The 27,974-nt window shown below is 38.7% G+C and overlaps 24 non-coding genes across 24 annotated transcripts; all 24 read left to right on the forward strand.

Moving 5' to 3' along the window:
• The first annotated feature begins 397 nt into the window (after window positions 1-397).
• On the forward strand, window positions 398-469 carry TRNAW-CCA (transfer RNA tryptophan (anticodon CCA)). The gene has a single exon. It is a non-coding gene; the product is annotated as a tRNA-Trp (tRNA).
• A 746-nt stretch (window positions 470-1,215) lies between these two features.
• Window positions 1,216-1,287, forward strand: TRNAW-CCA (transfer RNA tryptophan (anticodon CCA)). The gene has a single exon. It is a non-coding gene; the product is annotated as a tRNA-Trp (tRNA).
• Window positions 1,288-3,235: 1,948 nt separating this feature from the next.
• TRNAW-CCA (transfer RNA tryptophan (anticodon CCA)) lies at window positions 3,236-3,307 on the forward strand. The gene has a single exon. It is a non-coding gene; the product is annotated as a tRNA-Trp (tRNA).
• A 746-nt stretch (window positions 3,308-4,053) lies between these two features.
• Window positions 4,054-4,125, forward strand: TRNAW-CCA (transfer RNA tryptophan (anticodon CCA)). Its single transcript has one exon. It is a non-coding gene; the product is annotated as a tRNA-Trp (tRNA).
• Window positions 4,126-4,871: 746 nt separating this feature from the next.
• On the forward strand, window positions 4,872-4,943 carry TRNAW-CCA (transfer RNA tryptophan (anticodon CCA)). The gene has a single exon. It is a non-coding gene; the product is annotated as a tRNA-Trp (tRNA).
• A 1,563-nt stretch (window positions 4,944-6,506) lies between these two features.
• On the forward strand, window positions 6,507-6,578 carry TRNAW-CCA (transfer RNA tryptophan (anticodon CCA)). The gene has a single exon. It is a non-coding gene; the product is annotated as a tRNA-Trp (tRNA).
• Window positions 6,579-7,465: 887 nt separating this feature from the next.
• Window positions 7,466-7,537, forward strand: TRNAW-CCA (transfer RNA tryptophan (anticodon CCA)). Its single transcript has one exon. It is a non-coding gene; the product is annotated as a tRNA-Trp (tRNA).
• A 746-nt stretch (window positions 7,538-8,283) lies between these two features.
• TRNAW-CCA (transfer RNA tryptophan (anticodon CCA)) lies at window positions 8,284-8,355 on the forward strand. The gene has a single exon. It is a non-coding gene; the product is annotated as a tRNA-Trp (tRNA).
• A 746-nt stretch (window positions 8,356-9,101) lies between these two features.
• Window positions 9,102-9,173, forward strand: TRNAW-CCA (transfer RNA tryptophan (anticodon CCA)). Its single transcript has one exon. It is a non-coding gene; the product is annotated as a tRNA-Trp (tRNA).
• Window positions 9,174-9,919: 746 nt separating this feature from the next.
• On the forward strand, window positions 9,920-9,991 carry TRNAW-CCA (transfer RNA tryptophan (anticodon CCA)). The gene has a single exon. It is a non-coding gene; the product is annotated as a tRNA-Trp (tRNA).
• Window positions 9,992-11,554: 1,563 nt separating this feature from the next.
• On the forward strand, window positions 11,555-11,626 carry TRNAW-CCA (transfer RNA tryptophan (anticodon CCA)). Its single transcript has one exon. It is a non-coding gene; the product is annotated as a tRNA-Trp (tRNA).
• Window positions 11,627-13,277: 1,651 nt separating this feature from the next.
• Window positions 13,278-13,349, forward strand: TRNAW-CCA (transfer RNA tryptophan (anticodon CCA)). The gene has a single exon. It is a non-coding gene; the product is annotated as a tRNA-Trp (tRNA).
• Window positions 13,350-14,480: 1,131 nt separating this feature from the next.
• TRNAW-CCA (transfer RNA tryptophan (anticodon CCA)) lies at window positions 14,481-14,552 on the forward strand. Its single transcript has one exon. It is a non-coding gene; the product is annotated as a tRNA-Trp (tRNA).
• Window positions 14,553-15,298: 746 nt separating this feature from the next.
• TRNAW-CCA (transfer RNA tryptophan (anticodon CCA)) lies at window positions 15,299-15,370 on the forward strand. Its single transcript has one exon. It is a non-coding gene; the product is annotated as a tRNA-Trp (tRNA).
• Window positions 15,371-16,500: 1,130 nt separating this feature from the next.
• Window positions 16,501-16,572, forward strand: TRNAW-CCA (transfer RNA tryptophan (anticodon CCA)). The gene has a single exon. It is a non-coding gene; the product is annotated as a tRNA-Trp (tRNA).
• A 745-nt stretch (window positions 16,573-17,317) lies between these two features.
• Window positions 17,318-17,389, forward strand: TRNAW-CCA (transfer RNA tryptophan (anticodon CCA)). Its single transcript has one exon. It is a non-coding gene; the product is annotated as a tRNA-Trp (tRNA).
• Window positions 17,390-19,954: 2,565 nt separating this feature from the next.
• Window positions 19,955-20,026, forward strand: TRNAW-CCA (transfer RNA tryptophan (anticodon CCA)). Its single transcript has one exon. It is a non-coding gene; the product is annotated as a tRNA-Trp (tRNA).
• Window positions 20,027-20,772: 746 nt separating this feature from the next.
• TRNAW-CCA (transfer RNA tryptophan (anticodon CCA)) lies at window positions 20,773-20,844 on the forward strand. The gene has a single exon. It is a non-coding gene; the product is annotated as a tRNA-Trp (tRNA).
• A 746-nt stretch (window positions 20,845-21,590) lies between these two features.
• TRNAW-CCA (transfer RNA tryptophan (anticodon CCA)) lies at window positions 21,591-21,662 on the forward strand. The gene has a single exon. It is a non-coding gene; the product is annotated as a tRNA-Trp (tRNA).
• Window positions 21,663-24,280: 2,618 nt separating this feature from the next.
• On the forward strand, window positions 24,281-24,352 carry TRNAW-CCA (transfer RNA tryptophan (anticodon CCA)). Its single transcript has one exon. It is a non-coding gene; the product is annotated as a tRNA-Trp (tRNA).
• Window positions 24,353-25,098: 746 nt separating this feature from the next.
• TRNAW-CCA (transfer RNA tryptophan (anticodon CCA)) lies at window positions 25,099-25,170 on the forward strand. The gene has a single exon. It is a non-coding gene; the product is annotated as a tRNA-Trp (tRNA).
• Window positions 25,171-25,916: 746 nt separating this feature from the next.
• On the forward strand, window positions 25,917-25,988 carry TRNAW-CCA (transfer RNA tryptophan (anticodon CCA)). The gene has a single exon. It is a non-coding gene; the product is annotated as a tRNA-Trp (tRNA).
• A 746-nt stretch (window positions 25,989-26,734) lies between these two features.
• TRNAW-CCA (transfer RNA tryptophan (anticodon CCA)) lies at window positions 26,735-26,806 on the forward strand. Its single transcript has one exon. It is a non-coding gene; the product is annotated as a tRNA-Trp (tRNA).
• A 746-nt stretch (window positions 26,807-27,552) lies between these two features.
• On the forward strand, window positions 27,553-27,624 carry TRNAW-CCA (transfer RNA tryptophan (anticodon CCA)). The gene has a single exon. It is a non-coding gene; the product is annotated as a tRNA-Trp (tRNA).
• Window positions 27,625-27,974: the final 350 nt, after the last annotated feature.

Here is a 27,974-nt window from a genome sequence, read left to right on the forward strand (position 1 = left end):
CACGTGCTGAACTCTACGTTACAGCACAGAGCAGTTGATTACAGTGAAATGATTATTTGCTTGCATGATCCTTGATGTATTTTTTCTGGATTTCAGAAGTGCAGACTGTAAAGAAGATACAGTCGAAGCCTGAAATGCCCGATGAAACCGTGCAACTTCATGATTATAGCTCTGTTTTTCTATATTTTCTGGATGTTAGCACAAATGGTAAGGTTGTTTCCTACTGGCCACATGGCACAACTAAAACACTACTGTTTCCTTATAGGGTTGAGCGTAAAAATCACGTAAGAATCAATGGAACATTTCTTGCATCATCTTGATTGAGTTATGACTGGTTTGTGAGATCGATTGGTAAGATTCAACTGGCGCAAGTTTTTTAGAAAATATATAATCAAGGGACCTCGTGGTGCAACGGTAGCACGTCTGACTCCAGATCAGAAGGTTGCGTGTTCAAATCATGTCGGGGTCAGCTGCAGTTTTGATGGTAAAACTGTCAACTGTGCCTAGTGATACGCAACGAATGCTCGAAACTTCCATGAATTTCTATGGCCTTCTGAAGGGTGATTACATCTAACATAGATGCCTGTGTCACATGGGCAGTCTCCTAAAAACATTGTATTGTGGTTAATTCTCATCTATAGTAAGCAATAAGGATTCAATTCATCCTGACGCATCCTTCATTTTTCTCATTGAAGAGTAGAAAATAATGGCTGTAGGTCACCAACAAACTTTTCCATGAAAAAAAACAAGTATTCAAGGTAGTTTTGCTAATATTGAATATGTTCTGGAAATAAAATGTCTGTAAAAATGTAGTCAACATGTGCTGAACTCTACGTTACAGCACAGAGCAGTTGATTACAGTGAAATGATTAATTGCTTGCATGATCCTTGATGTATTTTTTCTGGATTTCAGAAGTGCAGACTCTAAAGCAGATACAGTCGAAGCCTGAAATGCCCAATGAAACCGTGCAACTTCATGATTATAGCTCTGTTTTTCTATATTTTCTGGATGTTAGCACAACTGGTAAGGTTGTTACCTACTGGCCACATGGCACAACTAAAACACTACTGTTTCCTTATAGGGTTGAGCGTAAAAATCACGTAAGAATCAATGGAACATTTCTTGCATCATCTTGATTGAGTTATGACTGGTTTGTGAGATCGATTGGTAAGATTCAACTGTCGCAAGTTTTTTTAGAAAGTTTATAATCAAGGGACCTCGTGGCGCAACGGTAGCGCGTCTGACTCCAGATCAGAAGGTTGCGTGTTCAATTCTCGTTGGGGTCAGCTGCAGTTTTGATGGTAAAACTGTCAACTGTGCCTAGTGATACGCAACGAATGCTCGAAACTTCCATGAATTTCTACGGCCTTCTGAAGGGTGATTACATCTAACATAGATGCCTGTGTCACATGGGCAGTCTCCTGAAAACATCGTATTGTGGTTAATTCTCATCCATAGTAAGCAATAAGGATTTAATTCATCCTGACGCATCCTTCATTTTTCTCATTGAAGAGTAGAAAATAATGGCTGTAGGTCACCAACAAACTTTTCCATGAAAAAAAACAAGTATTCAAGGTAGTTTTGCTAATATTGAATATGTTCTGGAAATAAAATGTCTGTAAAAATGTAGTCAACACGTGCTGAACTCTACGTTACAGAACAGAGCAGTTGATTACAGTGAAATGATTAATTGCTTGCATGATCCTTGATGTATTTTTTCTGGATTTCAGAAGTGCAGACTGTAAAGAAGATACAGTCGAAACCTGAAATGCCCGATGAATCCTTGCAACTTCATGGTTATAGCTCTGTTTTTCTATATTTTCTGGATGTTAGCACAACTGGTAAGGTTGTTTCCTACTGGCCACATGGCACAACTAAAACGCTACTGTTTCCTTATAGGATTGAGCGTAAAAATCACGTAAGAATCAATGGAACATTTTTCGCATCATCTTGATAGAGTTATGACTGGTTTGTGAGATCGATTGGTAAGATTCAACTGGCGCAAGTTTTTTTAGAAAGTATATATTAAAGGGAACTTTTCTTTATTTTCTGGATGTTAGCACAACTGGTAAGGTTGTTTCCTACTGGCCACATGGCACATCTAAAACGCTACTGTTTCCTTATAGGATTGAGCGTAAAAATCACGTAAGAATCAATGGAACATTTTTCGCATCATCTTGATTGAGTTATGACTGGTTTGTGAGATCGATTGGTAAGATTCAACTGGCGCAAGTTTTTTTAGAAAGTATATATTCAAGGGACCTTTTCTATATTTTCTGGATGTTAGCACAACTGGTAAGGTTGTTTCCTACTGGCCACATGGCACAACTAAAACGCTACTGTTTCCTTATAGGATTGAGCGTAAAAATTCAAGATTCAACTGGCGCAAGTTTTTTTAGAAAGTATATATTCAAGGAACCTTGTTGTGCAACGGTAGCGCGTCTGACTCCAGATCAGAAGGTTGCGTGTTCAAATCATGTCGGGGTCAGCTGCAGTTTTGATGGTAAAACTGTCAACTGTGCCTAGTGATACGCAACGAATGCTCGAAACTTCGATGAATTTCTACAGCCTTCTGAAGGGTGATTACATCTAACATAGATGCCTGTGTCACATGGGCAGTCTCCTGAAAACATCGTATTGTGGTTAATTCTCATCCATAGTAAGCAATAAGGATTCAATTCATCCTGACGCATCCTTCATTTTTCTCATTGAAGAGTAGAAAATAATGGCTGTAGGTCACCAACAAACTTTTCCATGAAAAAAAACAAGTATTCAAGGTAGTTTTGCTAATATTGAATATGTTCTAGAAATAAAATGTCTGTCAAAATGTAGTCAACACGTGCTGAACTCTACGTTACAGCACAGAGCAGTTGATTACAGTGAAATGATTAATTGCTTGCATGATCCTTGATGTATTTTTTCTGGATTTCAGAAGTGCAGACTCTAAAGAAGATACAGTCGAAGCCTGAAATGCCCAATGAAACCGTGCAACTTCATGATTATAGCTCTGTTTTTCTATATTTTCTGGATGTTAGCACAAATGGTAAGGTTGTTTCCTACTGGCCACATGGCACAACTAAAACACTACTGTTTCCTTATAGGGTTGAGCGTAAAAATCACGTAAGAATCAATGGAACATTTCTTGCATCATCTTGATTGAGTTATGACTGGTTTGTGAGATCGATTGGTAAGATTCAACTGGCGCAAGTTTTTTTAGAAAGTTTATAATCAAGGGACCTCGTGGCGCAACGGTAGCGCGTCTGACTCCAGATCAGAAGGTTGCGTGTTCAAATCACGTCGGGGTCAGCTGCAGTTTTGATGGTAAAACTGTCAACTGTGCCTAGTGATACGCAACGAATGCTCGAAACTTCCATGAATTTCTACAGCCTTCTGAAGGGTGATTACATCTAACATAGATGCCTGTGTCACATGGGCAGTCTCCTAAAAACATTGTATTGTGGTTAATTCTCATCTATAGTAAGCAATAAGGATTCAATTCATCCTGACGCATCCTTCATTTTTCTCATTGAAGAGTAGAAAATAATGGCTGTAGGTCACCAACAAACTTTTCCATGAAAAAAAACAAGTATTCAAGGTAGTTTTGCTAATATTGAATATGTTCTAGAAATAAAATGTCTGCCAAAATGTAGTCAACACGTGCTGAACTCTACGTTACAGGACAGAGCAGTTGATTACAGTGAAATGATTAATTGCTTGCATGATCCTTGATGTATTTTTTCTGGATTTCAGAAGTGCAGACTGTAAAGAAGATACAGTCGAAGCCTGAAATGCCCGATGAATCCGTGCAACGTCATGATTATAGCTCTGTTTTTCTATATTTTCTGGATGTTAGCACAACTGGTAAGGTTGTTACCTACTGGCCACATGGCACAACTAAAACACTACTGTTTCCTTATAGGGTTGAGCGTAAAAATCACGTAAGAATCAATGGAACATTTCTTGCATCATCTTGATTGAGTTATGACTGGTTTGTGAGATCGATTGGTAAGATTCAACTGGCGCAAGTTTTTTTAGAAAGTTTATAATCAAGGGACCTCGTGGCGCAACGGTAGCGCGTCTGACTCCAGATCAGAAGGTTGCGTGTTCAAATCACGTCGGGGTCAGCTGCAGTTTTGATGGTAAAACTGTCAACTGTGCCTAGTGATACGCAACGAATGCTCGAAACTTCCATGAATTTCTACAGCCTTCTGAAGGGTGATTACATCTAACATAGATGCCTGTGTCACATGGGCAGTCTCCTAAAAACATTGTATTGTGGTTAATTCTCATCCATAGTAAGCAATAAGGATTCAATTCATCCTGACGCATCCTTCATTTTTCTCATTGAAGAGTAGAAAATAATGGCTGTAGGTCACCAACAAACTTTTCCATGAAAAAAAACAAGTATTCAAGGTAGTTTTGCTAATATTGAATATGTTCTAGAAATAAAATGTCTGTCAAAATGTAGTCAACACGTGCTGAACTCTACGTTACAGCACAGAGCAGTTGATTACAGTGAAATGATTAATTGCTTGCATGATCCTTGATGTATTTTTTCTGGATTTCAGAAGTGCAGACTCTAAAGAAGATACAGTCGAAGCCTGAAATGCCCAATGAAACCGTGCAACTTCATGATTATAGCTCTGTTTTTCTATATTTTCTGGATGTTAGCACAAATGGTAAGGTTGTTTCCTACTGGCCACATGGCACAACTAAAACACTACTGTTTCCTTATAGGGTTGAGCGTAAAAATCACGTAAGAATCAATGGAACATTTCTTGCATCATCTTGATTGAGTTATGACTGGTTTGTGAGATCGATTGGTAAGATTCAACTGGCGCAAGTTTTTTTAGAAAGTTTATAATCAAGGGACCTCGTGGCGCAACGGTAGCGCGTCTGACTCCAGATCAGAAGGTTGCGTGTTCAAATCACGTCGGGGTCAGCTGCAGTTTTGATGGTAAAACTGTCAACTGTGCCTAGTGATACGCAACGAATGCTCGAAACTTCCATGAATTTCTACAGCCTTCTGAAGGGTGATTACATCTAACATAGATGCCTGTGTCACATGGGCAGTCTCCTAAAAACATTGTATTGTGGTTAATTCTCATCTATAGTAAGCAATAAGGATTCAATTCATCCTGACGCATCCTTCATTTTTCTCATTGAAGAGTAGAAAATAATGGCTGTAGGTCACCAACAAACTTTTCCATGAAAAAAAACAAGTATTCAAGGTAGTTTTGCTAATATTGAATATGTTCTAGAAATAAAATGTCTGTCAAAATGTAGTCAACACGTGCTGAACTCTACGTTACAGCACAGAGCAGTTGATTACAGTGAAATGATTATTTGCTTGCATGATCCTTGATGTATTTTTTCTGGATTTCAGAAGTGCAGACTCTAAAGAAGATACAGTCGAAGCCTGAAATGCCCGATGAAACCGTGCAACTTCATGATTATAGCTCTGTTTTTCTATATTTTCTGGATGTTAGCACAAATGGTAAGGTTGTTTCCTACTGGCCACATGGCACAACTAAAACACTACTGTTTCCTTATAGGGTTGAGCGTAAAAATCACGTAAGAATCAATGGAACATTTCTTGCATCATCTTGATTGAGTTATGACTGGTTTGTGAGATCGATTGGTAAGATTCAACTGGCGCAAGTTTTTTAGAAAATATATAATCAAGGGACCTCGTGGTGCAACGGTAGTGCATCTGACTCCAGATCAGAAGGTTGCGTGTTCAAATCATGTCGGGGTCAGCTGCAGTTTTGATGGTAAAACTGTCAACTGTGCCTAGTGATACGCAACGAATGCTCGAATCTTCGATGAATTTCTACAGCCTTCTGAAGGGTGATTACATCTAACATAGATGCCTGTGTCACATGGGCAGTCTCCTGAAAACATCGTATTGTGGTTAATTCTCATCCATAGTAAGCAATAAGGATTCAATTCATCCTGACGCATCCTTCATTTTTCTCATTGAAGAGTAGAAAATAATGGCTGTAGGTCACCAACAAACTTTTCCATGAAAAAAAACAAGTATTCAAGGTAGTTTTGCTAATATTGAATATGTTCTAGAAATAAAATGTCTGTCAAAATGTAGTCAACACGTGCTGAACTCTACGTTACAGGACAGAGCAGTTGATTACAGTGAAATTATTAATTGCTTGCATGATCCTTGATGTATTTTTTCTGGATTTCAGAAGTGCAGACTGTAAAGAAGATACAGTCGAAGCCTGAAATGCCCGATGAATCCGTGCAACTTCATGATTATAGCTCTGTTTTTCTATATTTTCTGGATGTTAGCACAACTGGTAAGGTTGTTTCCTACTGGCCACATGGCACAACTAAAACGCTACTGTTTCCTTATAGGGTTGAGCGTAAAAATCACGTAAGAATCAATGGAACATTTCTTGCATCATCTTGATTGAGTTATGACTGGTTTGTGAGATCGATTGGTAAGATTCAACTGGCGCAAGTTTTTTTAGAAAGTATATAATCAAGGGACCTCGTGGCGCAACGGTAGCGCGTCTGACTCCAGATCAGAAGGTTGCGTGTTCAAATCATGTCGGGGTCAGCTGCAGTTTTGATGGTAAAACTGTCAACTGTGCCTAGTGATACGCAACGAATGCTTGAAACTTCGATGAATTTCTATGGCCTTCTGAAGGGTGATTACATCTAACATAGATGCCTGTGTCACATGGGCAGTATTGTGGTTAATTCTCATCCATAGTAAGCAATAAGGATTCAATTCATCCTGACGCATCCTTCACTTTTCTCATTGAAGAGTAGAAAATAATGGCTGTAGGTCACCAACAAACTTTTCCATGAAAAAAAACAAGTATTCAAGGTAGTTTTGCTAATATTGAATATGTTCTGGAAATAAAATGTCTGTAAAAATGTAGTCAACATGTGCTGAACTCTACGTTACAGAACAGAGCAGTTGATTACAGTGAAATGATTAATTGCTTGCATGATCCTTGATGTATTTTTTCTGGATTTCAGAAGTGCAGACTGTAAAGAAGATACAGTCGAAACCTGAAATGCCCGATGAATCCTTGCAACTTCATGGTTATAGCTCTGTTTTTCTATATTTTCTGGATGTTAGCACAACTGGTAAGGTTGTTTCCTACTGGCCACATGGCACAACTAAAACGCTACTGTTTCCTTATAGGATTGAGCGTAAAAATCACGTAAGAATCAATGGAACATTTTTCGCATCATCTTGATTGAGTTATGACTGGTTTGTGAGATCGATTGGTAAGATTCAACTGGCGCAAGTTTTTTTAGAAAGTATATATTAAAGGGAACTTTTCTTGATTTTCTGGATGTTAGCACAACTGGTAAGGTTGTTTCCTACTGGCCACATGGCACATCTAAAACGCTACTGTTTCCGTATAGGATTGAGCGTAAAAATTCAAGATTCAACTGGCGCAAGTTTTTTTAGAAAGTATATATTCAAGGGACCTTGTGGTGCAACGGTAGCGCGTCTGACTCCAGATCAGAAGGTTGCGTGTTCAAATCATGTCGGGGTCAGCTGCAGTTTTGATGGTAAAACTGTCAACTGTGCCTAGTGATACGCAACGAATGCTCGAAACTTCGATGATTTTCTACAGCCTTCTGAAGGGTGATTACATCTAACATAGATGCCTGTGTCACATGGGCAGTCTCCTGAAAACATCGTATTGTGGTTAATTCTCATCCATAGTAAGCAATAAGGATTCAATTCATCCTGACGCATCCTTCATTTTTCTCATTGAAGAGTAGAAAATAATGGCTGTAGGTCACCAACAAACTTTTCCATGAAAAAAAACAAGTATTCAAGGTAGTTTTGCTAATATTGAATATGTTCTAGAAATAAAATGTCTGTCAAAATGTAGTCAACACGTGCTGAACTCTACGTTACAGGACAGAGCAGTTGATTACAGTGAAATTATTAATTGCTTGCATGATCCTTGATGTATTTTTTCTGGATTTCAGAAGTGCAGACTGTAAAGAAGATACAGTCGAAGCCTGAAATGCCCGATGAATCCGTGCAACGTCATGATTATAGCTCTGTTTTTCTATATTTTCTGGATGTTAGCACAACTGGTAAGGTTGTTACCTACTGGCCACATGGCACAACTAAAACACTACTGTTTCCTTATAGGGTTGAGCGTAAAAATCACGTAAGAATCAATGGAACATTTCTTGCATCATCTTGATTGAGTTATGACTGGTTTGTGAGATCGATTGGTAAGATTCAACTGGCGCAAGTTTTTTTAGAAAGTTTATAATCAAGGGACCTCGTGGCGCAACGGTAGCGCGTCTGACTCCAGATCAGAAGGTTGCGTGTTCAAATCACGTCGGGGTCAGCTGCAGTTTTGATGGTAAAACTGTCAACTGTGCCTAGTGATACGCAACGAATGCTCGAAACTTCCATGAATTTCTACAGCCTTCTGAAGGGTGATTACATCTAACATAGATGCCTGTGTCACATGGGCAGTCTCCTAAAAACATTGTATTGTGGTTAATTCTCATCTATAGTAAGCAATAAGGATTCAATTCATCCTGACGCATCCTTCATTTTTCTCATTGAAGAGTAGAAAATAATGGCTGTAGGTCACCAACAAACTTTTCCATGAAAAAAAACAAGTATTCAAGGTAGTTTTGCTAATATTGAATATGTTCTAGAAATAAAATGTCTGCCAAAATGTAGTCAACACGTGCTGAACTCTACGTTACAGGACAGAGCAGTTGATTACAGTGAAATTATTAATTGCTTGCATGATCCTTGATGTATTTTTTCTGGATTTCAGAAGTGCAGACTGTAAAGAAGATACAGTCGAAGCCTGAAATGCCCGATGAATCCGTGCAACGTCATGATTATAGCTCTGTTTTTCTATATTTTCTGGATGTTAGCACAACTGGTAAGGTTGTTACCTACTGGCCACATGGCACAACTAAAACACTACTGTTTCCTTATAGGGTTGAGCGTAAAAATCACGTAAGAATCAATGGAACATTTCTTGCATCATCTTGATTGAGTTATGACTGGTTTGTGAGATCGATTGGTAAGATTCAACTGGCGCAAGTTTTTTTAGAAAGTTTATAATCAAGGGACCTCGTGGCGCAACGGTAGCGCGTCTGACTCCAGATCAGAAGGTTGCGTGTTCAAATCACGTCGGGGTCAGCTGCAGTTTTGATGGTAAAACTGTCAACTGTGCCTAGTGATACGCAACGAATGCTCGAAACTTCCATGAATTTCTACAGCCTTCTGAAGGGTGATTACATCTAACATAGATGCCTGTGTCACATGGGCAGTCTCCTAAAAACATTGTATTGTGGTTAATTCTCATCCATAGTAAGCAATAAGGATTCAATTCATCCTGACGCATCCTTCATTTTTCTCATTGAAGAGTAGAAAATAATGGCTGTAGGTCACCAACAAACTTTTCCATGAAAAAAAACAAGTATTCAAGGTAGTTTTGCTAATATTGAATATGTTCTAGAAATAAAATGTCTGTCAAAATGTAGTCAACACGTGCTGAACTCTACGTTACAGCACAGAGCAGTTGATTACAGTGAAATGATTAATTGCTTGCATGATCCTTGATGTATTTTTTCTGGATTTCAGAAGTGCAGACTCTAAAGAAGATACAGTCGAAGCCTGAAATGCCCAATGAAACCGTGCAACTTCATGATTATAGCTCTGTTTTTCTATATTTTCTGGATGTTAGCACAAATGGTAAGGTTGTTTCCTACTGGCCACATGGCACAACTAAAACACTACTGTTTCCTTATAGGGTTGAGCGTAAAAATCACGTAAGAATCAATGGAACATTTCTTGCATCATCTTGATTGAGTTATGACTGGTTTGTGAGATCGATTGGTAAGATTCAACTGGCGCAAGTTTTTTTAGAAAGTTTATAATCAAGGGACCTCGTGGCGCAACGGTAGCGCGTCTGACTCCAGATCAGAAGGTTGCGTGTTCAAATCACGTCGGGGTCAGCTGCAGTTTTGATGGTAAAACTGTCAACTGTGCCTAGTGATACGCAACGAATGCTCGAAACTTCCATGAATTTCTACAGCCTTCTGAAGGGTGATTACATCTAACATAGATGCCTGTGTCACATGGGCAGTCTCCTAAAAACATTGTATTGTGGTTAATTCTCATCTATAGTAAGCAATAAGGATTCAATTCATCCTGACGCATCCTTCATTTTTCTCATTGAAGAGTAGAAAATAATGGCTGTAGGTCACCAACAAACTTTTCCATGAAAAAAAACAAGTATTCAAGGTAGTTTTGCTAATATTGAATATGTTCTAGAAATAAAATGTCTGTCAAAATGTAGTCAACACGTGCTGAACTCTACGTTACAGCACAGAGCAGTTGATTACAGTGAAATGATTATTTGCTTGCATGATCCTTGATGTATTTTTTCTGGATTTCAGAAGTGCAGACTCTAAAGAAGATACAGTCGAAGCCTGAAATGCCCGATGAAACCGTGCAACTTCATGATTATAGCTCTGTTTTTCTATATTTTCTGGATGTTAGCACAAATGGTAAGGTTGTTTCCTACTGGCCACATGGCACAACTAAAACACTACTGTTTCCTTATAGGGTTGAGCGTAAAAATCACGTAAGAATCAATGGAACATTTCTTGCATCATCTTGATTGAGTTATGACTGGTTTGTGAGATCGATTGGTAAGATTCAACTGGCGCAAGTTTTTAAGAAAATATATAATCAAGGGACCTCGTGGTGCAACGGTAGTGCATCTGACTCCAGATCAGAAGGTTGCGTGTTCAAATCATGTCGGGGTCAGCTGCAGTTTTGATGGTAAAACTGTCAACTGTGCCTAGTGATACGCAACGAATGCTCGAAACTTCGATGAATTTCTACAGCCTTCTGAAGGGTGATTACATCTAACATAGATGCCTGTGTCACATGGGCAGTCTCCTGAAAACATCGTATTGTGGTTAATTCTCATCCATAGTAAGCAATAAGGATTCAATTCATCCTGACGCATCCTTCATTTTTCTCATTGAAGAGTAGAAAATAATGGCTGTAGGTCACCAACAAACTTTTCCATGAAAAAAAACAAGTATTCAAGGTAGTTTTGCTAATATTGAATATGTTCTAGAAATAAAATGTCTGTCAAAATGTAGTCAACACGTGCTGAACTCTACGTTACAGGACAGAGCAGTTGATTACAGTGAAATTATTAATTGCTTGCATGATCCTTGATGTATTTTTTCTGGATTTCAGAAGTGCAGACTGTAAAGAAGATACAGTCGAAGCCTGAAATGCCCGATGAATCCGTGCAACTTCATGATTATAGCACTGTTTTTCTATATTTTCTGGATGTTAGCACAACTGGTAAGGTTGTTTCCTACTGGCCACATGGCACAACTAAAACGCTACTGTTTCCTTATAGGGTTGAGCGTAAAAATCACGTAAGAATCAATGGAACATTTCTTGCATCATCTTGATTGAGTTATGACTGGTTTGTGAGATCGATTGGTAAGATTCAACTGGCGAAAGTTTTTTTAGAAAGTATATAATCAAGGGACCTCGTGGCGCAACGGTAGCGCGTCTGACTCCAGATCAGAAGGTTGCGTGTTCAAATCATGTCGGGGTCAGCTGCAGTTTTGATGGTAAAACTGTCAACTGTGCCTAGTGATACGCAACGAATGCTTGAAATTTCGATGAATTTCTATGGCCTTCTGAAGGGTGATTACATCTAACATAGATGCCTGTGTCACATGGGCAGTCTCCTGAAAACATCGTATTGTGGTTAATTCTCATCCATAGTAAGCAATAAGGATTCAATTCATCCTGACGCATCCTTCACTTTTCTCATTGAAGAGTAGAAAATAATGGCTGTAGGTCACCAACAAACTTTTCCATGAAAGAAAACAAGTATTCAAGGTAGTTTTGCTAATATTGAATATGTTCTGGAAATAAAATGTCTGTAAAAATGTAGTCAACATGTGCTGAACTCTACGTTACAGAACAGAGCAGTTGATTACAGTGAAATGATTAATTGCTTGCATGATCCTTGATGTATTTTTTCTGGATTTCAGAAGTGCAGACTGTAAAGAAGATACAGTCGAAACCTGAAATGCCCGATGAATCCTTGCAACTTCATGGTTATAGCTCTGTTTTTCTATATTTTCTGGATGTTAGCACAACTGGTAAGGTTGTTTCCTACTGGCCACATGGCACAACTAAAACGCTACTGTTTCCTTATAGGATTGAGCGTAAAAATTCAAGATTCAACTGGCGCAAGTTTTTTTAGAAAGTATATATTCAAAGCACCTTGTGGTGCAACGGTAGCGCGTCTGACTCCAGATCAGAAGGTTGCGTGTTCAAATCTCGTCGGGGTCAGCTGCAGTTTTGATGGTAAAACTGTCAACTGATCCTAGTGATACGCAACGAATGCTCGAAACTTCCATGAATTTCTACGGCCTTCTGAAGGGTGATTACATCTAACATAGATGCCTGTGTCACATGGGCAGTCTCCTGAAAACATCGTATTGTGGTTAATTCTCATCCATAGTAAGCAATAAGGATTTAATTCATCCTGACGCATCCTTCATTTTTCTCATTGAAGAGTAGAAAATAATGGCTGTAGGTCACCAACAAACTTTTCCATGAAAAAAAACAAGTATTCAAGGTAGTTTTGCTAATATTGAATATGTTCTGGAAATAAAATGTCTGTAAAAATGTAGTCAACATGTGCTGAACTCTACGTTACAGAACAGAGCAGTTGATTACAGTGAAATGATTAATTGCTTGCATGATCCTTGATGTATTTTTTCTGGATTTCAGAAGTGCAGACTGTAAAGAAGATACAGTCGAAACCTGAAATGCCCGATGAATCCTTGCAACTTCATGGTTATAGCTCTGTTTTTCTATATTTTCTGGATGTTAGCACAACTGGTAAGGTTGTTTCCTACTGGCCACATGGCACAACTAAAACGCTACTGTTTCCTTATAGGATTGAGCGTAAAAATCACGTAAGAATCAATGGAACATTTTTCGCATCATCTTGATTGAGTTATGACTGGTTTGTGAGATCGATTGGTAAGATTCAACTGGCGCAAGTTTTTTTAGAAAGTATATATTAAAGGGAACTTTTCTTTATTTTCTGGATGTTAGCACAACTGGTAAGGTTGTTTCCTACTGGCCACATGGCACAACTAAAACGCTACTGTTTCCTTATAGGATTGAGCGTAAAAATTCAAGATTCAACTGGCGCAAGTTTTTTTAGAAAGTATATATTCAAGGGACCTTGTGGCGTAACGGTAGCGCGTCTGACTCCAGATCAGAAGGTTGCGTGTTCAAATCTCGTCGGGGTCAGCTGCAGTTTTGATGGTAAAACTGTCAACTGTGCCTAGTGATACACAACGAATGCTCGAAACTTCCATGAATTTCTACGGCCTTCTGAAGGGTGATTACATCTAACATAGATGCCTGTGTCACATGGGCAGTCTCCTGAAAACATCGTATTGTGGTTAATTCTCATCCATAGTAAGCAATAAGGATTTAATTCATCCTGACGCATCCTTCATTTTTCTCATTGAAGAGTAGAAAATAATGGCTGTAGGTCACCAACAAACTTTTCCATGAAAAAAAACAAGTATTCAAGGTAGTTTTGCTAATATTGAATATGTTCTGGAAATAAAATGTCTGTAAAAATGTAGTCAACACGTGCTGAACTCTACGTTACAGAACAGAGCAGTTGATTACAGTGAAATGATTAATTGCTTGCATGATCCTTGATGTATTTTTTCTGGATTTCAGAAGTGCAGACTGTAAAGAAGATACAGTCGAAACCTGAAATGCCCGATGAATCCTTGCAACTTCATGGTTATAGCTCTGTTTTTCTATATTTTCTGGATGTTAGCACAACTGGTAAGGTTGTTTCCTACTGGCCACATGGCACAACTAAAACGCTACTGTTTCCTTATAGGATTGAGCGTAAAAATCACGTAAGAATCAATGGAACATTTTTCGCATCATCTTGATTGAGTTATGACTGGTTTGTGAGATCGATTGGTAAGATTCAACTGGCGCAAGTTTTTTTTAGAAAGTATATATTAAAGGGAACTTTTCTTTATTTTCTGGATGTTAGCACAACTGGTAAGGTTGTTTCCTACTGGCCACATGGCACATCTAAAACGCTACTGTTTCCTTATAGGATTGAGCGTAAAAATCACGTAAGAATCAATGGAACATTTTTCGCATCATCTTGATTGAGTTATGACTGGTTTGTGAGATCGATTGGTAAGATTCAACTGGCGCAAGTTTTTTTAGAAAGTATATATTCAAGGGACCTTTTCTATATTTTCTGGATGTTAGCACAACTGGTAAGGTTGTTTCCTACTGGCCACATGGCACAACTAAAACGCTACTGTTTCCTTATAGGATTGAGCGTAAAAATTCAAGATTCAACTGGCGCAAGTTTTTTTAGAAAGTATATATTCAAGGGACCTTGTGGCACAACAGTAGCGCATCTGACTCCAAATCAGAAGGTTGCGTGTTCAAATCACGTCGGGGTCAGCTGCAGTTTTGATGGTAAAACTGTCAACTGTGCCTAGTGATACGCAACAAATGCTCGAAACTTCCATGAATTTCTACGGCCTTCTGAAGGGTGATTACATCTAACATAGATGCCTGTGTCACATGGGCAGTCTCCTGAAAACATCGTATTGTGGTTAATTCTCATCCATAGTAAGCAATAAGGATTCAATTCATCCTGACGCATCCTTCATTTTTCTCATTGAAGAGTAGAAAATAATGGCTGTAGGTCACCAACAAACTTTTCCATGAAAAAAAACAAGTATTCAAGGTAGTTTTGCTAATATTGAATATGTTCTAGAAATAAAATGTCTGTCAAAATGTAGTCAACACGAGCTGAACTCTACGTAACAGGACAGAGCAGTTGAATACAGTGAAATAATTAATTACTTGCATAATCATTGATGTATTTTTTTGGGATTTCAGAAGTGCAGACTGTAAAGAAGATACAGTCGAAGCCTGAAATGCCCGATGAATCCGTGCAACTTCATGATTATAGCTCTGTTTTTCTATATTTTCTGGATGTTAGCACAACTGGTAAGGTTGTTTCCTACTGGCCACATGGCACAACTAAAACGCTACTGTTTCCTTATAGGATTGAGCGTAAAAATCACGTAAGAATCAATGGAACATTTCTTGCATCATCTTGATTGAGTTATGACTGGTTTGTGAGATCGATTGGTAAGATTCAACTGGCACAAGTTTTTTTGGAAATTATATATTCAAGGGACCTTGTGGCGCAACAGTAGCGCATCTGACTCCAGATCAGAAGGTTGCGTGTTCAAATCACGTCGGGGTCAGCTGCAGTTTTGATGGTAAAGCTGTCAACTGTGCCTAGTGATACGCAACGAATGCTCAAAACTTCCATGAATTTCTACGGCCTTCTGAAGGGTGATTACATCTAACATAGATGCCTGTGTCACATGGGCAGTCTCCTGAAAACATCGTATTGTGGTTAATTCTCATCCATAGTAAGCAATAAGGATTCAATTCATCCTGACGCATCCTTCATTTTTCTCATTGAAGAGTAGAAAATAATGGCTGTAGGTCACCAACAAACTTTTCCATGAAAAAAAACAAGTATTCAAGGTAGTTTTGCTAATATTGAATATGTTCTGGAAATAAAATGTCTGTAAAAATGTAGTCAACATGTGCTGAACTCTACGTTACAGAACAGAGCAGTTGATTACAGTGAAATGATTAATTGCTTGCATGATCCTTGATGTATTTTTTCTGGATTTCAGAAGTGCAGACTGTAAAGAAGATACAGTCGAAACCTGAAATGCCAGATGAATCCTTGCAACTTCATGGTTATAGCTCTGTTTTTCTATATTTTCTGGATGTTAGCACAACTGGTAAGGTTGTTTCCTACTGGCCACATGGCACAACTAAAACGCTACTGTTTCCTTATAGGATTGAGCGTAAAAATCACGTAAGAATCAATGGAACATTTTTCGCATCATCTTGATTGAGTTATGACTGGTTTGTGAGATCGATTGGTAAGATTCAACTGGCGCAAGTTTTTTTAGAAAGTATATATTAAAGGGAACTTTTCTTTATTTTCTGGATGTTAGCACAACTGGTAAGGTTGTTTCCTACTGGCCACATGGCACATCTAAAACGCTACTGTTTCCTTATAGGATTGAGCGTAAAAATCACGTAAGAATCAATGGAACATTTTTCGCATCATCTTGATTGAGTTATGACTGGTTTGTGAGATCGATTGGTAAGATTCAACTGGCGCAAGTTTTTTTAGAAAGTATATATTCAAGGGACCTTTTCTATATTTTCTGGATGTTAGCACAACTGGTAAGGTTGTTTCCTACTGGCCACATGGCACAACTAAAACGCTACTGTTTCCTTATAGGATTGAGCGTAAAAATTCAAGATTCAACTGGCGCAAGTTTTTTTAGAAAGTATATATTCAAGGGACCTTGTGGCGCAACGGTAGCGCGTCTGATTCCAGATCAGAAGGTTGCGTGTTCAAATCACGTCGGGGTCAGCTGCAGTTTTGATGGTAAAACTGTCAACTGTGCCTAGTGATACGCAACAAATGCTCGAAACTTCCATGAATTTCTACGGCCTTCTGAAGGGTGATTACATCTAACATAGATGCCTGTGTCACATGGGCAGTCTCCTGAAAACATCGTATTGTGGTTAATTCTCATCCATAGTAAGCAATAAGGATTTAATTCATCCTGATGCATCCTTCATTTTTCTCATTGAAGAGTAGAAAATAATGGCTGTAGGTCACCAACAAACTTTTCCATGAAAAAAAACAAGTATTCAAGGTAGTTTTGCTAATATTGAATATGTTCTGGAAATAAAATGTCTGTAAAAATGTAGTCAACACGTGCTGAACTCTACGTTACAGAACAGAGCAGTTGATTACAGTGAAATGATTAATTGCTTGCATGATCCTTGATGTATTTTTTCTGGATTTCAGAAGTGCAGACTGTAAAGAAGATAGAGTCGAAGCCTGAAATGCCCGATGAATCCGTGCAACTTCATGATTATAGCTCTGTTTTTCTATATTTTCTGGATGATAGCACAACTGGTAAGGTTGTTTCCTACTTGCCACATGGCACAACTAAACGCTACTGTTTCCTTATAGGATTGAGCGTAAAAATCACGTAAGAATCAATGGAACATTTCTTGCATCATCTTGATTGAGTTATGACTGGTTTGTGAGATCGATTGGTAAGATTCAACTGGCGCAAGTTTTTTTAGAAAGTATATATTCAAGGGACCTCGTGGCGCAACGGTAGCGCGTCTGACTCCAGATCAGAAGGTTGCGTGTTCAAATCACGTCGGGGTCAGCTGCAGTTTTGATGGTAAAACTGTCAACTGTGCCTAGTGATACGCAACGAATGCTCAAAACTTCCATGAATTTCTACGGCCTTCTGAAGGGTGATTACATCTAACATAGATGCCTGTGTCACATGGGCAGTCTCCTAAAAACATCGTATTGTGGTTAATTTTCATCCATAGCAAGCAATAAGGATTCAATTCATCCTGACGCATCCTTCATTTTTCTCATTGAAGAGTAGAAAATAATGGCTGTAGGTCACCAACAAACTTTTCCATGAAAAAAAACAAGTATTCAAGGTAGTTTTGCTAATATTGAATATGTTCTGGCAATAAAATGTCTGTAAAAATGTAGTCAACACGTGCTGAACTCTACGTTACAGAACAGAGCAGTTGATTACAGTGAAATGATTAATTGATTGCATGATCCTTGATGTATTTTTTCTGGATTTCAGAAGTGCAGACTGTAAAGAAGATACAGTCGAAACCTGAAATGCCCGATGAATCCTTGCAACTTCATGGTTATAGCTCTGTATTTCTATATTTTCTGGATGTTAGCACAACTGGTAAGGTTGTTTCCTACTGGCCACATGGCACAACTAAAACGCTACTGTTTCCTTATAGGATTGAGCGTAAAAATCACGTAAGAATCAATGGAACATTTTTCGCATCATCTTGATTGAGTTATGACTGGTTTGTGAGATCGATTGGTAAGATTCAACTGGCGCAAGTTTTTTTAGAAAGTATATATTCAAGGGACCTTTTCTTTATTTTCTGGATGTTAGCACAACTGGTAAGGTTGTTTTCTACTGGCCACATGGCACATCTAAAACGCTACTGTTTCCTTATAGGATTGAGCGTAAAAATCACGTAAGAATCAATGGAACATTTTTCGCATCATCTTGATTGAGTTATGACTGGTTTGTGAGATCGATTGGTAAGATTCAACTGGCGCAAGTTTTTTTAGAAAGTATATATTCAAGGGACCTTTTCTATGTTTTCTGGATGTTAGCACAACTGGTAAGGTTGTTTCCTACTGGCCACATGGCACAACTAAAACGCTACTGTTTCCTTATAGGATTGAGCGTAAAAATTCAAGATTCAACAGGCGCAAGTTTTTTTAGAAAGTATGTATTCAAGGGACCTTGTGGCGCAACAGTAGCTCGTCTGACTCCAGATCAGAAGGTTGCGTGTTCAGATCACGTCAGGGTCAGCTGCAGTTTTGATGGTAAAACTGTCAACTGTGCCTAGTGATACACAACGAATGCTCGAAACTTCCATGAATTTCTACGGCCTTCTGAAGGGTGATTACATCTAACATAGATGCCTGTGTCACATGGGCAGTCTCCTGAAAACATCATATTGTGGTTAATTCTCATCCATAGTAAGCAATAAGGATTTAATTCATCCTGACGCACTTTTCATTTTTCTCATTGAAGAGTAGAAAAAAATGGCTGTAGGTCACCAACAAACTTTTCCATGAAAAAAAACAAGTATTCAAGGTAGTTTTGCTAATATTAAATATGTTCTAGAAATAAAATGTCTGTCAAAATGTAGTCAACACGTGCTGAACTCTACGTTACAGGACAGAGCAGTTGATTACAGTGAAATAATTAATTGCTTGCATGATCCTTGATGTATTTTTTCTGGATTTCAGAAGTGCAGACTGTAAAGAAGATACAGTCGAAGCCTGAAATGCCCGATGAATCCCTGCAACTTCATGATTATAGCTCTGTTTTTCTATATTTTCTGGATGTTAGCACAACTGGTAAGGTTGTTTCCTACTGGCCACATGGCACAACTAAACGCTACTGTTTCCTTATAGGATTGAGCGTAAAAATCACGTAAGAATCAATGGAACATTTCTTGCATCATCTTGATTGAGTTATGACTGGTTTGTGAGATCGATTGGTAAGATTCAACTGGCGCAAGTTTTTGTTAGAAAGTATATATTCGAGGGACCTCGTGGCGCAACGGTAGCACGTCTGACTCCAGATCGGAAGGTTGCATGTTCAAATCACGTCGGGGTCAGCTGCAGTTTTGATGGTAAAACTGTCAACTGTGCCTAGTGATACGCAACGAATGCTCAAAACTTCCATGAATTTCTACGGCCTTCAAGGTAGTTTTGCTAATATTAAATATGTTCTAGAAATAAAATGTCTGTCAAAATGTAGTCAACACGTGCTGAACTCTACGTTACAGGACAGAGCAGTTGATTACAGTGAAATAATTAATTGCTTGCATGATCCTTGATGTATTTTTTCTGGATTTCAGAAGTGCAGACTGTAAAGAAGATACAGTCGAAGCCTGAAATGCCCGATGAATCCGTGCAACTTCATGATTATAGCTCTGTTTTTCTATATTTTCTGGATGTTAGCACAACTGGTAAGGTTGTTTCCTACTGGCCACATGGCACAACTAAAACGTTACTGTTTCCTTATAGGATTGAGCGTAAAAATCACGTAAGAATCAATGGAACATTTCTTGCATCACCTTGATTGAGTTATGACTGGTTTGTGAGATCGATTGGTAAGATTCAACTGGCGCAAGTTTTTTTAGAAAGTATATATTCAAGATACCTCGTGGCGCAATGGTAGCGCGTCTGACTCCAGATCAGAAGGTTGCGTGTTCAAATCACGTCGGGGTCAGCTGCAGTTTTGATGGTAAAACTGTCAACTGTGCCTAGTGATACGCAACGAATGCTCGAAACTTCCATGAATTTCTACGGCCGTCTGAAGGGTGATTACATCTAACATAGATGCCTGTGTCACATGGGCAGTCTCCTGAAAACATCGTATTGTGGTTAATTCTCATCCATAGTAAGCAATAAGGATTTAATTCATCCTGACGCATCCTTCATTTTTCTCATTGAAGAGTAGAAAATAATGGCTGTAGGTCACCAACAAACTTTTCCATGAAAAAAAACAAGTATTCAAGGTAGTTTTGCTAATATTGAATATGTTCTAGAAATAATATGTCTGTCAAAATGTAGTCAACACGTGCTGAACTCTACGTTACAGGACAGAGCAGTTGATTACAGTGAAATAATTAATTGCTTGCATGATCATTGATGTATTGTTTCTGGATTTCAGAAGTGCAGACTGTAAAGAAGATACAGTCGAAGCCTGAAATGCCCGATGAATCCGTGCAACTTCATGATTATAGCTCTGTTTTTCTATATTTTCTGGATGTTAGCACAACTGGTAAGGTTGTTTCCTACTGGCCACATGGCACAACTAAAATGTTACTGTTTCCTTATAGGATTGAGCGTAAAAATCACGTAAGAATCAATGGAACATTTCTTGCATCATCTTGATTGAGTTATGATTGGTTTGTGAGATCGATTGGTAAGATTCAACTGGCGCAAGTTTTTTTGGAAAGTATGTATTCAAGGGACCTCGTGGCGCAACGGTAGCGCGTCTGACTCCAGATCAGAAGGTTGCGTGTTGAAATCACGTCGGGGTCAGCTGCAGTTTTGATGGTAAAACTGTCAACTGTGCCTAGTGATACGCAACGAATGCTCAAAACTTCCATGAATTTCTACGGCCTTCTGAAGGGTGATTACATCTAACATAGATGCCTGTGTCACATGGGCAGTCTCCTGAAAACATCGTATTGTGGTTAATTCTCATCCATAGTAAGCAAAAAGGATTTAATTCATCCTGACGCACTTTTCATTTTTCTCATTGAAGAGTAGAAAATAATGGCTGTAGGTCACCAACAAACTTTTCCATGAAAAAAAACAAGTATTCAAGGTAGTTTTGCTAATATTAAATATGTTCTAGAAATAAAATGTCTGTCAAAATGTAGTCAACACGTGCTGAACTCTACGTTACAGGACAGAGCAGTTGATTACAGTGAAATAATTAATTGCTTGCATGATCCTTGATGTATTTTTTCTGGATTTCAGAAGTGCAGACTGTAAAGAAGATACAGTCGAAGCCTGAAATGCCCGATGAATCCGTGCAACTTCATGATTATAGCTCTGTTTTTCTATATTTTCTGGATGTTAGCACAACTGGTAAGGTTGTTTCCTACTGGCCACATGGCACAACTAAAACGTTACTGTTTCCTTATAGGATTGAGCGTAAAAATCACGTAAGAATCAATGGAACATTTCTTGCATCATCTTGATTGAGTTATGACTGGTTTGTGAGATCGATTGGTAAGATTCAACTGGTGCAAGTTTTTTTAGAAAGTATATATTCAAGGGACCTCGTGGCGCAATGGTAGCGCGTCTGACTCCAGATCAGAAGGTTGCGTGTTCAAATCACGTCGGGGTCAGCTGCAGTTTTGATGGTAAAACTGTCAACTGTGCCTAGTGATACGCAACGAATGCTCGAAACTTCCATGAATTTCTACGGCCGTCTGAAGGGTGATTACATCTAACATAGATGCCTGTGTCACATGGGCAGTCTCCTGAAAACATCGTATTGTGGTTAATTCTCATCCATAGTAAGCAATAAGGATTTAATTCATCCTGACGCATCCTTCCTTTTTCTCATTGAAGAGTAGAAAATAATGGCTGTAGGTCACCAACAAACTTTTCCATGAAAAAAAACAAGTATTCAAGGTAGTTTTGCTAATATTAAATATGTTCTAGAAATAAAATGTCTGTCAAAATGTAGTCAACACGTGCTGAACTCTACGTTACAGGCAGCCTCGGACTGGCCCGCCGGACAGCCGGGCAATCCACCGGTAGGCCCAGCGGGGTTGAAGCTCCGCCCCCTCTGTTGTTAGGGCGGAGCTTGATGTTGAACTTTGTTTAGATGGCGGCGGCGGTCACATCTCCTGTAACCACACTACCGCGCAGATGCAGAGAGCCCAGGCGCGGTAGTGTGTTTTTCAGCAGTTTGAGCAGGGGAGGAGGACGTCCTGATATCAACATACTGATCCAAGGTCAGTTTGGTCATCATAGGTTCATACAACACTGGACGCAATAGACCACGCCCCCTCTGACGCTGCAGAGTTTCCCCGGGTTATCTGAAGCCCAGCCAGTTTGATCGTGGCTGGGATACAGAAGCTGGATACTGCCGTTTGATCGAGGAAACATATGGACTGAAAGATACCTTTTTAACATACAAAATGTGAGTGTTTTTAACCCCATGTTTTAACTTAATAAATAGAGAACGTAAAACACCATGAGATCTTTCTCTGTTCTCTCCCTGGTCTCCAATATGTGCACTCTGGTGAGGAGAAGAAACAGGTTTAGAGGGGAGTAAAAGTACATCGTGGTGGTGCTTTTTTGAAGCAAGAGGACACATTATTCAAATACTGTATGGAATAGAAAAGGTCACATTGATGTAAGTTTACCATCTGGGACATCGGTATAGGTGGAACTAGAAGACCAACATCCTTTAATGACTTTGGGACCGTTTTCCCCTTGACTTATTCATTGACCCAATCCTTGTGTTTCTTTACCCTTCCCCCATTTGCGCCCGTCCTTTGATATTTATATTCTCTTTCATACAACACTGGCAGCATACCAGCATATATGGAATAAATGTGACAGGCTTTGGATGGGCTGTATTCTGTTCATTTTTTTGTTTTTTAAAATTTCCCTTCTCAACAAGCATTCATTGGTGAAGTACGCAACCGTAGTAGCACTGATGCTGTGTGTATGGTCTTTGACGAGTGGCATATTCTGTAAGAGTCCTTAAAAAATAATTATAACAAAGAGTCATTTTAATAATCAGACTGTGTATACAAGATCTGGCAAATGAAGGGAGCTTTTCATGTAGTCTAGTATTCCAATTGCATCCAGTTGAAAATATAATCATTCAGGGTTGTATAATATGTTGGTCTATATTGTATGTTAGTGTAGAAAGGCACATGCATAGGAGAACATAATTATATTTATATATTTTTCCTTTTGCCTATTGTGCATTCTTTTTGATGGTTGTCCTGTTTAGAATTTAGGGGTGATATAGTGAAAGTATTATAGGCATATATCAACCGTATTTAAAATGAAATTAGATGGATTTCACTGAGATTTGTTGAGAATTACAATCACTTGTTTTTTATGAATTGACTTTTATTCCAGGACATGTCACAGCAACAACAGGTTGGTAACCATTGTACTAAAAAATTAATTGTGCAGTTTATGTCTTCTAATTGAGGATGTTATTATTTGGTTTGTGTAGCCCTTGTAATGGCTTTTAATAAGCTCAATACATGATGGGCAATAACAACATATGAGGCGAGGGTTGGAGGTAACCAAATGATGCACTTATCATAAGTAACTGTCTTGGTGCATTAGGAGACGACAGGAGCTGGTACTGGAGTTTCTACCAAACCACAAGTGTTTTATTAATGGGTCCCATGTAGTTCCCTACCAGTAGAATGGGCAGGGTCTAATGCAAAAGGTGCACATTTAAAATAGTGCTATAAGTTGTCCTCCATGGCCTGACCACACCCCCTTTACTGGCCACATCCACTCCTAAAGTTGGCCACACCCCAATATAGTGGGCCCCTATCACTGAATTCCCCCGGTGGGCCCTTCATGCCCCAGTCCGACACTGGTTACAGGACAGAGCAGTTGATTACAGTGAAATAATTAATTGCTTGCATGATCCTTGATGTATTTTTTCTGGATTTCAGAAGTGCAGACTGTAAAGAAGATACAGTCGAAGCCTGAAATGCCCGATGAATCCGTGCAACTTCATGATTATAGCTCTGTTTTTCTATATTTTCTGGATGTTAGCACAACTGGTAAGGTTGTTTCCTACTGGCCACATGGCACAACTAAAATGTTACTGTTTCCTTATAGGATTGAGCGTAAAAATCACGTAAGAATCAATGGAACATTTCTTGCATCATCTTGATTGAGTTATGACTGGTTTCTGAGATCGATTGGTAAGATTCAACTGGCGCAAGTTTTTTTAGAAAGTATATATTCAAGGGACCTCGTGGCGCAACGGTAACGCGTCTGACTCCAGATCAGAAGGTTGCGTGTTCAAATCACGTCAGGGTCAGCTGCAGTTTTGATGGTAAAACTGTCAACTGTGCATAGTGATACGCAACGAATGCTCGAAACTTCCATGAATTTCTACGGCCTTCTGAAGGGTGATTACATCTAACATAGATGCCTGTGTCACATGGGCAGTCTCCTGAAAACATCGTATTGTGGTTAATTCTCATCCATAGTAAGCAAAAAGGATTTAATTCATCCTGACGCACTTTTCATTTTTCTCATTGAAGAGTAGAAAATAATGGCTGTAGGTCACCAACAAACTTTTCCATGAAAAAAAACAAGTATTCAAGGTAGTTTTGCTAATATTAAATATGTTCTAGAAATAAAATGTCTGTCAAAATGTAGTCAACACGTGCTGAACTCTACGTTACAGGACAGAGCAGTTGATTACAGTGAAATAATTAATTGCTTGCATGATCCTTGATGTATTTTTTCTGGATTTCAGAAGTGCAGACTGTAAAGAAGATACAGTCGAAGCCTGAAATGCCCGATGAATCCGTGCAACTTCATGATTATAGCTCTGTTTTTCTATATTTTCTGGATGTTAGCACAACTGGTAAGGTTGTTTCCTACTGGCCACATGGCACAACTAAAACGTTACTGTTTCCTTATAGGATTGAGCGTAAAAATCACGTAAGAATCAATGGAACATTTCTTGCATCATCTTGATTGAGTTATGACTGGTTTGTGAGATCGATTGGTAAGATTCAACTGGTGCAAGTTTTTTTAGAAAGTATATATACAAGGGACCTCGTGGCGCAATGGTAGCGCGTCTGACTCCAGATCAGAAGGTTGCGTGTTCAAATCACGTCGGGGTCAGCTGCAGTTTTGATGGTAAAACTGTCAACTGTGCCTAGTGATACGCAACGAATGCTCGAAACTTCCATGAATTTCTACGGCAGTCTGAAGGGTGATTACATCTAACATAGATGCCTGTGTCACATGGGCAGTCTCCTGAAAACATCGTATTGTGGTTAATTCTCATCCATAGTAAGCAATAAGGATTTAATTCATCCTGACGCATCCTTCCTTTTTCTCATTGAAGAGTAGAAAATAATGGCTGTAGGTCACCAACAAACTTTTCCATGAAAAAAAACAAGTATTCAAGGTAGTTTTGCTAATATTAAATATGTTCTAGAAATAAAATGTCTGTCAAAATGTAGTCAACACGTGCTGAACTCTACGTTACAGGACAGAGCAGTTGATTACAGTGAAATAATTAATTGCTTGCATGATCCTTGATGTATTTTTTCTGGATTTCAGAAGTGCAGACTGTAAAGAAGATACAGTCGAAGCCTGAAATGCCCGATGAATCCGTGCAACTTCATGATTATAGCTCTGTTTTTCTATATTTTCTGGATGTTAGCACAACTGGTAAGGTTGTTTCCTACTGGCCACATGGCACAACTAAAATGTTACTGTTTCCTTATAGGATTGAGCGTAAAAATCACGTAAGAATCAATGGAACATTTCTTGCATCATCTTGATTGAGTTATGACTGGTTTCTGAGATCGATTGGTAAGATTCAACTGGCGCAAGTTTTTTTAGAAAGTATATATTCAAGGGACCTCGTGGCGCAACGGTAACGCGTCTGACTCCAGATCAGAAGGTTGCGTGTTCAAATCACGTCAGGGTCAGCTGCAGTTTTGATGGTAAAACTGTCAACTGTGCATAGTGATACGCAACGAATGCTCAAAACTTCCATGAATTTCTACGGTCTTCTGAAGGGTGATTACATCTAACATAGATGCCTGTGTCACATGGGCAGTCTCCTGAAAACATCGTATTGTGGTTAATTCTCATCCATAGTAAGCAAAAAGGATTTAATTCATCCTGACGCACTTTTCATTTTTCTCATTGAAGAGTAGAAAATAATGGCTGTAGGTCACCAACAAACTTTTCCATGAAAAAAAACAAGTATTCAAGGTAGTTTTGCTAATATTAAATATGTTCTAGAAATAAAATGTCTGTCAAAATGTAGTCAACACGTGCTGAACTCTACGTTACAGGACAGAGCAGTTGATTACAGTGAAATAATTAATTGCTTGCATGATCCTTGATGTATTTTTTCTGGATTTCAGAAGTGCAGACTGTAAAGAAGATACAGTCGAAGCCTGAAATGCCCGATGAATCCGTGCAACTTCATGATTATAGCTCTGTTTTTCTATATTTTCTGGATGTTAGCACAACTGGTAAGGTTGTTTCCTACTGGCCACATGGCACAACTAAAATGTTACTGTTTCCTTATAGGATTGAGCGTAAAAATCACGTAAGAATCAATGGAACATTTCTTGCATCATCTTGATTGAGTTATGACTGGTTTCTGAGATCGATTGGTAAGATTCAACTGGCGCAAGTTTTTTTAGAAAGTATATATTCAAGGGACCTCGTGGCACAACGGTAACGCGTCTGACTCCAGATCAGAAGGTTGCGTGTTCAAATCACGTCAGGGTCAGCTGCAGTTTTGATGGTAAAACTGTCAACTGTGCATAGTGATACGCAACGAATGCTCAAAACTTCTATGAATTTCTACGGTCTTCTGAAGGGTGATTACATCTAACATAGATGCCTGTGTCACATGGGCAGTCTCCTGAAAACATCGTATTGTGGTTAATTCTCATCCATAGTAAGCAAAAAGGATTTAATTCATCCTGACGCACTTTTCATTTTTCTCATTGAAGAGTAGAAAATAATGGCTGTAGGTCACCAACAAACTTTTCCATGAAAAAAAACAAGTATTCAAGGTAGTTTTGCTAATATTAAATATGTTCTAGAAATAAAATGTCTGTCAAAATGTAGTCAACACGTGCTGAACTCTACGTTACAGGACAGAGCAGTTGATTACAGTGAAATAATTAATTGCTTGCATGATCCTTGATGTATTTTTTCTGGATTTCAGAAGTGCAGACTGTAAAGAAGATACAGTCGAAGCCTGAAATGCCCGATGAATCCGTGCAACTTCATGATTATAGCTCTGTTTTTCTATATTTTCTGGATGTTAGCACAACTGGTAAGGTTGTTTCCTACTGGCCACATGGCACAACTAAAACGTTACTGTTTCCTTATAGGATTGAGCGTAAAAATCACGTAAGAATCAATGGAACATTTCTTGCATCATCTTGATTGAGTTATGACTGGTTTGTGAGATCGATTGGTAAGATTCAACTGGCGCAAGTTTTTTTAGAAAGTATATATTCAAGGGACCTCGTGGCGCAACGGTAGCGCGTCTGACTCCAGATCAGAAGGTTGCGTGTTCAAATCACGTCGGGGTCAGCTGCAGTTTTGATGGTAAAACTGTCAACTGTGCCTAGTGATACGCAACGAATGCTCAAAACTTCCATGAATTTCTACGGCCTTCTGAAGGGTGATTACATCTAACATAGATGCCTGTGTCACATGGGCAGTCTCCTAAAAACATCGTATTGTGGTTAATTTTCATCCATAGCAAGCAATAAGGATTCAATTCATCCTGACGCATCCTTCATTTTTCTCATTGAAGAGTAGAAAATAATGGCTGTAGGTCACCAACAAACTTTTCCATGAAAAAAAACAAGTATTCAAGGTAGTTTTGCTAATATTGAATATGTTCTGGCAATAAAATGTCTGTAAAAATGTAGTCAACA

This window comes from Mixophyes fleayi, chromosome 4 (assembly GCF_038048845.1).
Source record: "Mixophyes fleayi isolate aMixFle1 chromosome 4, aMixFle1.hap1, whole genome shotgun sequence".
Lineage (NCBI taxonomy): Eukaryota > Metazoa > Chordata > Amphibia > Anura > Limnodynastidae > Mixophyes > Mixophyes fleayi.